The 9711-nt window shown below is 53.0% G+C and overlaps 1 long non-coding RNA gene across 1 annotated transcript; it reads right to left on the bottom strand.

The window, feature by feature from the left end:
* Window positions 1-1457: 1457 nt before the first annotated feature.
* LOC105859299 (uncharacterized) lies at window positions 1458-9188 on the bottom strand. Its single transcript, XR_001148504.3, has 2 exons — window positions 8994-9188; window positions 1458-2132 (listed from the first exon to the last, which is right to left on the bottom strand). It is a non-coding gene; the product is annotated as an uncharacterized LOC105859299 (long non-coding RNA).
* Between the last annotated feature and the right edge of the window lie 523 nt (window positions 9189-9711).

Genomic DNA, 9711 nt, shown 5'->3' with positions numbered 1-9711 from the left:
GGGACATCACAGGCGCGGAGCTGCGGCGGGTGGGCCGGGAGCTGCTGGGGCGCAGAGGCTGGAAGAGAACTTTCCTTCTCCGTAGTCCGGCAGAGCTCAAGGCGGCCCCTCAGCCTCGCCAGGGTTGGCTTTCTCATCTAGGGACACCTGTCCACGTCTGTGGCCGAGTGGCTTCTCCACTGCAGCCCACGCGGAGACACTGGCATGTCCCTGGCCCCCATGGGACTCTCGCCTCCGTCTCTTGTGGCTTTGAACCAGGAACTGGAAGAGGCCGTGACCCACGATCAACCATAAATCCCAACAGACATTTTTATAGTTAAAATGGTTATAATAAAATTGTTATTTTTTATAGTTAAAAGTTACACAAATTCCTCTTTTGAATATTTTTTATGTGCCCAACGTACATGGTGTTTATTCTATGTTTGTGCTTTTTATGATGTGGGCTTGTGACCTGGGAAAAGAAGGGTTTTTATGGGGACAACCCTCAGGGACGCAGAAACCTGGGGGCCATGAGCCCCCCTGCTCGGGCAGGGACATGCTGGGGGGGGATCGAGGTGTGGGTTCTGGGGGACAGTGTCAGGAAGGCCTGGCCGTGGGTTCTGGGGGACAGTGTCAGGAAGGCCTGGCCGTGGGTTCTGGGGGACAGTGTCAGGAAGGCCTGGCCGTGGGTTCTGGGGGACAGTGTCAGGAAGGCCTGGCCGTGGGTTCTGGGGGACAGTGTCAGGAAGGCCTGGCCGTGGGAGTGGAGGGAGCTACAGGACAGCCTGCAGGAGCTGAAGGAACATCGGCTGTTTGTTCTCTAAGAGGCCCCTGCGGCGGGAGACCATCACACGCCCACCGCAGGCTGAGCCAGTCAAGTGCTCAGTGAAGAAAGGAAAGTGAGTGAGCCCGTCTGGGAAGCTCAGTCCCTCCAGGGCAGAAGCATAGGCCCCACCGAGGCCACCCCTGGGCGCTGTCGGAGCCTCGCCCAGCCCAGTGTCTGCCCTGCCCTGAACCTGGGCCAACAGAGGGACCACAGAGCAAGAGGACTCTGGAGAGCCGCAAGGGACTCCCCTGGCCTGAGTGGCACAGCCCCTCACTAGCACACGGGGCCAGTGGGGCTCAGGGAGGAAAAGTGGCTTTTCCAGGACCCCCAGCAGCAGGACCGAGGGCCAGCCCCGACTCCTCCGTCAGTGCTCTGTCCCCGCCTGTAACTGCCCGTTGGGGCCTGGCCTGTGCGGAGCCCTGTAGAAACCTTTCCGTTTCATCCTGACCCTTCAAGGGGAGGCTGGGATCAACCCATCCTACAGATGCGGAACTGAGGCTCAGAGGCAGGTGGGGAGGAGGGATGGGACCAAACCCGCAGCTGTGAGACTCCGAAGAGCCCGTCACCTCTCCTGCGTGCTCCCCAGACGGGACATTCCACCTGAGACAATCAGCTCTTTCTCACATTAAAAGGAAATAAAAGAAAACGTTAATTGTTGGAATGATTCTCTAATCAGACTTTCAAGGAAACTTCCACGACTTTGAGCGTTCACAGCAACACTAACAGTGAATATCAGCTTCTTCCCCCGCCCGGCCTTGCTGAGCACTTTCTGGCATTGGCTTGTTTAACTTCGTCACAGACTCACAGGACAGGATTCGATGTCACAGCCTTGGCCCTGTTTTAAGGGTGTGGAAACCTCAACAGGGAGAGAAGAGGTCACTTGCTCTAATCCCCGGCCCACGGTTCTCTTTCCTTCGAAATACACCCTGGATGGGATGTTGAAACCTAAGGGAGGTTGTAGTACTGAGGGTCATTGTTCCCAGTTCTTCCCCCTCCCTTCCCTGGATCCGTGCCCTTTGTCACGTGACTGTGTAGCTTTTGCCTCTAGATGTGGAGTCCGTCTCCTTGTCCCGTTACTGCTGGGTTTGGTCACGTGACTTGCTTTGGCCGATGGGGCATTAGCTGGTATGATGTCACTGGAGGGTGGAAGGTGCTTGCACAGCTGGCCTGGCCCTCTGTGCTCCTGCCTCCCTCATGAGAGAGCAGGCCTATGGTTGTCACTGTCCAAGGACGAGGAGAAGCATGTGACACAGCAGACCTGGACCCAGCTCTCAGCTTGGAGCCAGGAACGGCCAGGCCTAGCCCAGACTCGATGACCCCAGCAGACCTGTGGACGTGAGAATGAGAAACAGATGCTGTTGTTTGCAACTGAGGTCGGGCGTGGTTGTTATGCAGCACAACTGTGATCAACTGTGCTGATACAAACCCTTCTGACCCAACCCACTGCAGTGCACAGGGGGATCCAAATCCAATGCCCTCAGTGCTGTCTTTTCCCCAAAACACACCACGCTTTCCACTGCGCCCCAAGGATCTTCAGATTGGACAGTGGGTTGCTGCCCACCGGGTACTGCTGGCCCCTGTTCCCAAAGGGCAGCCCAGGCTTTTCGGGTCTAGCTCAGTGGAGCTCCAGCACCGTGTGTGTGCAGAGCTTTTGGCTGCTTGTTTGTTCTGTTTTTCTTTAATCAGACGGTCAAAGTTTGATCAAGCCCCTTTAATACAGAGAAAGCCTGTTTGGTTGTCATTACGTTCCTTTTCTACTTTTCCAAACTTTCTTTCATGGGCATTTCTCAAACCTAGAGGTGGCATCTTGCTGGTGCCAAGACAGCAGGGTGGTCTGTGTCCACTTTGGGTCACCCTGACATCTTCGCTGGAGAGAATCCAACTGTGTCCCTTTCTGATCACTGTTCTTGTGGCATTTCTCACTAAAGAACCATCAGCCTCATTGTCATTGGGTATCTTTGGGAGAGGAGGGAGGGAGGGCAAAGTTCTGTCCAGTCTATTGGGAATCAAGAGAGAAGGGGACGATAACTGCCCACATCTGAGAGCTTCACCCATGAGGTACTGCCTGGGCTGGGCTGTGTCGTCTCAGTTTATGGCTCATGACTCCCTAGGACATTAGTGTCGTTATTACCATTGGACAAAGAGGAAAGCAAAGCTCAGAGAGGTTATGTAACTAGCCTGAGTTCACACAGCTACAGAATTTCCACCTGGAAGAAACTGTATAATTTAACTAGAAGGGGCTTCAGGGAGCTTATGCACTGCTGCTTTTGCAGAGCATATCACGGTTTATTTCGGTGGATTTGGGGTGTGATGGAAATAGACAGAGGCTTAAAATCTTCCCAGGACACCTCTTGGTGCCACCCACGATAGTCAATGGTAGTCAGCACTCATGCCAGGACCCAGGGCCCTGAGGCCTGGGGAGGCTGGAGAGAGACACCCCACATCTTGACTTTTTGGTGGTCTCCTCAGTCCAGGTGGTTCCTGGCTCATCCAAGCAGATGCTCAGTCTCTCCCTCGCTGTCTCATGCTCTCTGCTGTTTCTCTTGCTCATTCTCTCGCTCATTCTTTCACTCTCTCTCACTGCACATCTGCCGTACCTGCCCAGGTGAAGAAGTCTGGGTGGTGCCGATTCCCGGGCTGGCTGCTTCTCTCTGGCACTTTCCTTTTTCACTATCTCCCCTGCAGACCCCATAACCACAAGGGCCCCCAAAATTCACTTGGCTGCAAATGATCTCACCTGAACCATGTTTGAATTGACCTTTGTTGACTTAAGCAGAACGTTTGTTAAACCAACCACAAGGGCCAGAAAGCTTTGACGTCTTGGTAACCCCCTGCCTAGGGTAGCACGCTGGGCTTTGTGCTGCCCTCTGGGAGCCACCGAAGCCGTGAGGATGCTCATCTAAGCAGCTGGAAGTGGACAATTGTCAGGGTCAGGGGATGCTCTGTGGGCGTTTCTTCATTCTTAGCCTAAAAGCCCCCAACGCCTGGGTGCCAGGGTTTCTTCATTCTTAGCCTGAAAGCACCCAACGCCTGCGCACTGGCTCTGTCAGACACTCAGTGAGGCGGGGCCTGGAAGTGAGTAGGAAAAAGAGGAAACAGAACTGATCCATCTGATTGGGGGAACTATGTGGAAATGAGTGAAAACGTAGAGACACTAGTAAAAGTTGTTGACAGCTGTTGCAAAGGCATCTGGAAGAATCAGGCTGCTCTGTGGCTACTGGTGCTCAGTGCACGGAGCCACAGCTGGAATAGCCATTCAATTAATCTCTCTACAAAACACATTGTTTACACACGGCGGCAGCGGGTAATTATATGGTCATTTCAGCTGCTTTAAATAAATATTCAGTTTTAAGCATCAGGCCCAAAGTTTGAGCTTTTATATTAAATCAAAATGAGCTGAAACTATATGAGCTGGTTTCTTAGACCAAAGAGCTTAGTTGACACATCCACTTTAAACTGGTGACGTCCAATTTTCCACAGTTGTTCTGTCTGGTATAAGACAATGGCAGAGAGAAAGTCCCCCACGAGGTGCTCTGCTCACTTAGTGACTTTCAGGAGGCCCCGTGTTTCCTCCACACGTTCACGGCAGAGAAGGGTGGACCAGAGGCTGGTCCGTGCCTCAGTGGAGCTCCTGTCCTCAGGTGGAGCTCAGGACCCTGTGGACCTGCCCTAGAACACACTCCCTATGATGCTGAGCTAAAAAATGAGAAGAGAAGAACATGAAGAGATGCCCTGTTTTTAAGAAAACTAATCTGTACTGAATTCTTTACTATTTCCCACCGTTCAGTGCTTCATGGTGCTGGAAGGTCAGGTGCAGCCGGAGCCTGTACCTGGCGGGGTTTGCACTTGGCAAGGGGCGCCGCCACTGGGAACCGAGCTCAGTCCTGGTGGAAGCCTCCGGCACACTGGGCCCAATAAGACCCTTCCCACCCCCTTAACCTCTTCATGTAGGACCACAAGAAAGCCTGAGGGTCTTGTTTCAATTTAGAATTAGCGTCTAGGGCTGTACCACCCTGAACGTGCCTGGTCTCATCAACCTAGAATTAGGTTTTCCCTCTTCCAAATCATAAACTAAAATTATAACAAGACTGATTCAAGACTTTCTAAACTAAAGATGTTCATGCCAGCGTTATTTATAATAACCACAAAGAAAAAGAACAAAATAACAACTCTATTGTCCAGCAATAGAGGACTGTTGAAGCCAGTTATTGTATGTCTGTAAGGTGAAATATTTTAAGCTATTAAATTTTGTGTTTTGTGAGACTGCTTTCTGGCATAAAGAAATGTACATGATAAAATTTGAACTAAAAATCAAGGCAGGATCTGAAGAGTACACATTCAACCTAAATACTGATTTTACAAACCAAGTAGACTTTTTATACGTGCATTAAAACTACTGGATAAAGTTGGATTTTATTTTTTCTCCATTTCTAGGAATATTTTGTAAACTTTCTATTGCCTTTTAAATCAGAAAATAAATGAAGATTATTGAATGTAAAAATATAATAAAAGTATAGAGCTCCCTTGATGTGTGACATGTAATTGTCTTTGCAGCTGGGACATTTTTTAGCTTCTCCCTTCTTCCTTGGGAAGCCCCAGGGCAGAGACCCTGTCTTCTTACTGTCTTGCTGGCGCCAGGACCATAATCAGGGCTCCATGAATAATTGATAATGACAAAGACCCCAAAATGGGCCATTCATTTCGGGTGCCTGCTAACTCCTCAATGCATTCTCTTAAGTGCATTTCATTTGTTTTGAAATTTTTTTCAACTGAAATGGATGAAAATTAAAGCCAGAAGAGAGCCGTTGGCTTGCTGAGAGCCAGAAAAAAGAAAAATAAATGAATGAGCTCCATTCCTGCAGGGCCCAGTGTGGAGCCCGGACCTGGGGCATCTGCGGCGTCTGAAAGTTCGTTCCATCACCCAGCGGTGCTCTGAGGCTCTGCGGTCTGAGAGTCAAAAAAGAGTGGATAATACACTGAAACCGTTCAAAATTGTGAATACGACATAAAGGTGACTTAGCGATCAGAGGGAAAGGGCTCTGTTCTGAGTCCTTCACCAGCAGGTGTTTACTGAGCACCCGCTCCTGCCAGTCACAGGGCACAGGAGGGACGTCCCCACTCTCAGAGGTTACCTTCCAGGCTGGAGGACAAACACCAGCTATTGACCCAGGACTTGTGTGGCCTGTGGCAAGTGACAGTTGCTATAAAGAACAATAGAGGTGAAGGGCAAGGTCATATAGGTGGTCGGGGAGCCCTCTCTGAGGAGGTGAGTGAGCCCTGGGAGGAGCAACCCAAACAGCAGGCATAGCATGTGCAAAGGCCCTGGGGCAGGAGAGACCTCAGTGCTCCTTGGTGAGGGATAGCAAGGTGACCAGTGTGGCTGGAGCAGTGTGGTTGAGGAGGAGGTGAGGTCACAGGAAATGGGGCCTTCATGTTGGCCACACACTGTGAGGCCCTGCACCCGGGAGAGGGCTCCAAGTGATGTGGTTAGAAGGAGACCCGTGGCCTGAAGAACTGTGTTCACGTGGGCAGGCTCTGGTGGAGAGCTGTGGTTCTCAGGGTGTGGCTCCAGGACCAGCAACATCAGTGTCCCCTGGGGCACTGCCAGAAATGGCAGCTCCATGGTTTTACGAAGACCCACTGAATTGGAACCCCTGAGGGGGCCCGGCCGTGGGAGTTGTCACAAGCCCTCCAGGGGGTTCTGAAGCTTGCTAGAGTTCGAGGAAGCCCTGCTCCAGCTTTCACCCAGGGGACAGGAGTTTGGGTGGAAATTCAGGGGGGTAGGGTCCCCATCAGAAGAAGCACCCCAGGAGGATGGTCACATGGGGCCCAGGCATTTGCTTGTCCTGGAAATGCCATCCAAGGACAGGGAAGCAGCTCTCTGGGCTGGCATGGAGAGGCTGGGGGACGGGGCCAAGGGCTGGGGTGTAGACACCCAGCTCTCCCGTGTTGGGGCAGCTCTGCGGTGCGTCCTCTGCACAGATCCCGGGTTGCTCAGTGGGATGAAGTTGGGAAGGGGGTTGCAGCAAAGCGGCAGCGTGGCCAGAGGGGAAACAACGTGGCACAGTCAAGGCCCTGCGTGTAACTGTGCCGGGAAAGGAGGACGATCCTGGGATTCTGGGAGCAAGATGGGCAGTGGCCAAGGAGCACATCTGCCCAGGAAAGTGGGCCCCAGAGAGGCCTCCAGCGCAGGGCTCAGGAAGCTGCTACCCCTTGGGGTTCTTTCCCCAGGGAGCCTCCAGAGCCTGGAGATCCTCGTCAGGAAGGGCCACTGTCCATCTTGCGTGGAGCACAGAGAAGGATGAAGAAGCGTCTCTGGTGGCCCCAGCTTCCGGCTCTCCTGGGCCTGGGGGTGGGAAACGCCCCAGGTCAGCATGACTTTGAAAAGAAGCTTTGAGAAAAGCCTCCAGTGATCCTGAGGCACGAAACCCACTCTGGGTTGCAGGGAGCATTTCCCAACATGCATGAACTCCCAGGGGTGATGTTTATTTACAGTTGTGCTGTTTTTCCTCCTCTGTTCTCTTGACTTTCTCATCATCCCAGTGTAGTCACAGCAGGTTCCCTTGTCCTGCGTCAAGCTCGGTGTAAGGTGCTTCGTGTAGGGGGCAGGGTGACAGGGGGACTCTGAGTTCCAAGTGTCTCTGCCCACATTTCTATCCTTCCTCCCTGGCTCAGGGAGGTGCCAGGTATGGCATCGCCTCATGGCAGGTACTTTCATAGGACAGAGGCAGGAGCTACTTGAGAAAGACTTAGCTCATTGGGGGTGGGGTGGGGGGGAGGAGATTCCTGAAGAACAGAAAGAGGTGATGTTCTCCAGGTCCGAGGAGATGTGTCCAACTGCAGAGGGTGGCTGCAAGGTCCCCACACCTACAAGGAGGAGCCGTTTGGATCCCGCAGGTGGCTGACCAGAGATGTGAGCTCAGTTTCTTCTTCCATAACATCAAGTCTGGCCCTGCAGGGCTTCACTCTGGCTGTGTGTTGCTAACACCTGGGTCGGTTTAAAAACTCCTGATTCCCAAGCCGGATCCCAGCTGTAGCACCTCAGGACCTGTGGCCGCAGCACCAGGCATCAGTCTCCTTAATGCCCCTCAGGTGACTCAAGTGTGCAGCCAAGATGGAGAGCATTGACCTAAACTAATTACTGTTTCTGAGAATTCTGGGACCATGGGATGCTTATAGCAGGCAGGACCCTAAGAAATCACCTGCCCCAACTTCTGCCATTCACCAAGGAGGAAGCTGGTTTTCAGAGATGTCAAGTCATTCACCTAAAGTCACACAGCACAGGAGTGGCAGAGCCATTTGAAATATTCCCCACCACCTCTCAACTTCCCTAGAAGGGCAGCCTGAAGCTCTGGATGCCATGGAGGAGTCGGGTCTGAGCGGGCCACATGGAATCCCAGATTTCCAGGAAGGCACCCCAGGCCTCCCTGCAGCTCACAGAGTCAGCCAGTTGCAGTGACTGAGTCATCTTCTTGGAGAAAAATTCTAGCAGGCTTGAAATACCTTCCAAGATGTAGCAAAGGGAGATATGCCTGTGAATTGGAAAAGATTGGGCAATAGACGGCAATTTGTGTTTTGTGGCTTCTTTCTCGAAAAGGAAATAAACATGGCAGAATTGCCTTCACTGAGAGAACATCTGGGTTTCATAAACAGACCATAAAGTGGCAACAGAAGACCCAGAACAGCCCCAAATCAGCATCTGTCCCTGTCATCTGGCTCTACCTCCATCCCAGTCCTTCTGTGTCACCCGGCTCACCACACGGGGAAGCATTCTTGCCTTTTGGAAGGAGGACCCTCCCCTCCTCCCCCAGATACTTGTCTCTTGGCCCCGCCCACACCTGGAGGAGGCGGTACCTGATTGGTGGGAAGATGAGACTCTGGGCTCCATCCAGTGGGCAAATGGTCACGAGTCAGGATGCTTTAGGCAGCAAGTGACAGACTATCAGCTAGAAGTGGCTTCTGCCCTTGCTGCCCAACGTGGGGTCCACGGATCAGCAAGGCCAGCACCAACGGTTTGTTAGAAGTTTGGAATCTTAGGTTCTACCTTAGACCTACCCAATAAGAACAAGCATTTCCCACGAGGAACCCGGGTGACTCACGCGCTCAGTAAAGTTTCAGAGGCAACAACGTAAGTTGGAAAAGACACGTGTTAACTCGTTTAACAAGAAGCCGTGAAAAGGCAACTCACTGTGGTTTACTCGGTAGCTCCAGGACGTCAGACCTCGGTCTCCGCACCTCTGAGGTGCTCTGGCCTCACCCCGGGTTCAAGCCGGCTGCCATGGCGCGAGCGTCGCCAACCGCGACCAAGCAGAGGAGGAAGGAGAGCGGGACCGTTGTCCTCCTGTATGGAGGGGAAATCTTCCCCAGAAGCCTCCAGTGGCTGTCCCTTAGGTCCCATTGGCTGGATCTTGATGCCACGCCTACTCTTAAACCAATCACAAGCAAAGGGAATGAGGATTACCGTGATTGGCTCTTGAACCATTGACCAATCACGTTGCTCCCCTTGGGCCTCGGACAGGCTCCTTCCCCCAGCGGGTTGTTTTCTGCCTGAGGGAGCGGAAGGGCCGCGCTGTGTCGTCAGGGAAGAAGGGAGAACGGTCCTCAGCGTCTGCCCCGAACCTGGCTGTGTCCCCCCACCCTCTCTGCCATCAGAGCGCGACACAGCGCGGCCCTCCACTCGCGGGGCTGTCCGCCTGCTTGGCCGGCCCGGCTCCCCACAGTCAGGGCCCGGCGCTAGACGGCGGAGCAGGAAGGCAGAGAAAGATGCAGGCACGGACCCTGCCCACCTTCGAGTGCGCGCTCGGAGACCCACTCCGGATTCCTTGAGTTAGTGTTTTTGAAGAAATGTATGGGAAGGGAATGTAGGAAGATTAAACGTGAGGAGGCAGATTCAGGGGCTGGGCGCC

The sequence above is a fragment of the Microcebus murinus genome, chromosome 16 (assembly GCF_040939455.1).
Source record: "Microcebus murinus isolate Inina chromosome 16, M.murinus_Inina_mat1.0, whole genome shotgun sequence".
Taxonomy (NCBI): Eukaryota; Metazoa; Chordata; class Mammalia; order Primates; family Cheirogaleidae; genus Microcebus; species Microcebus murinus.
The sequence above is the reverse complement of the archived record's forward strand: the minus strand, read 5'-3'. Positions and strand labels throughout refer to the sequence as shown.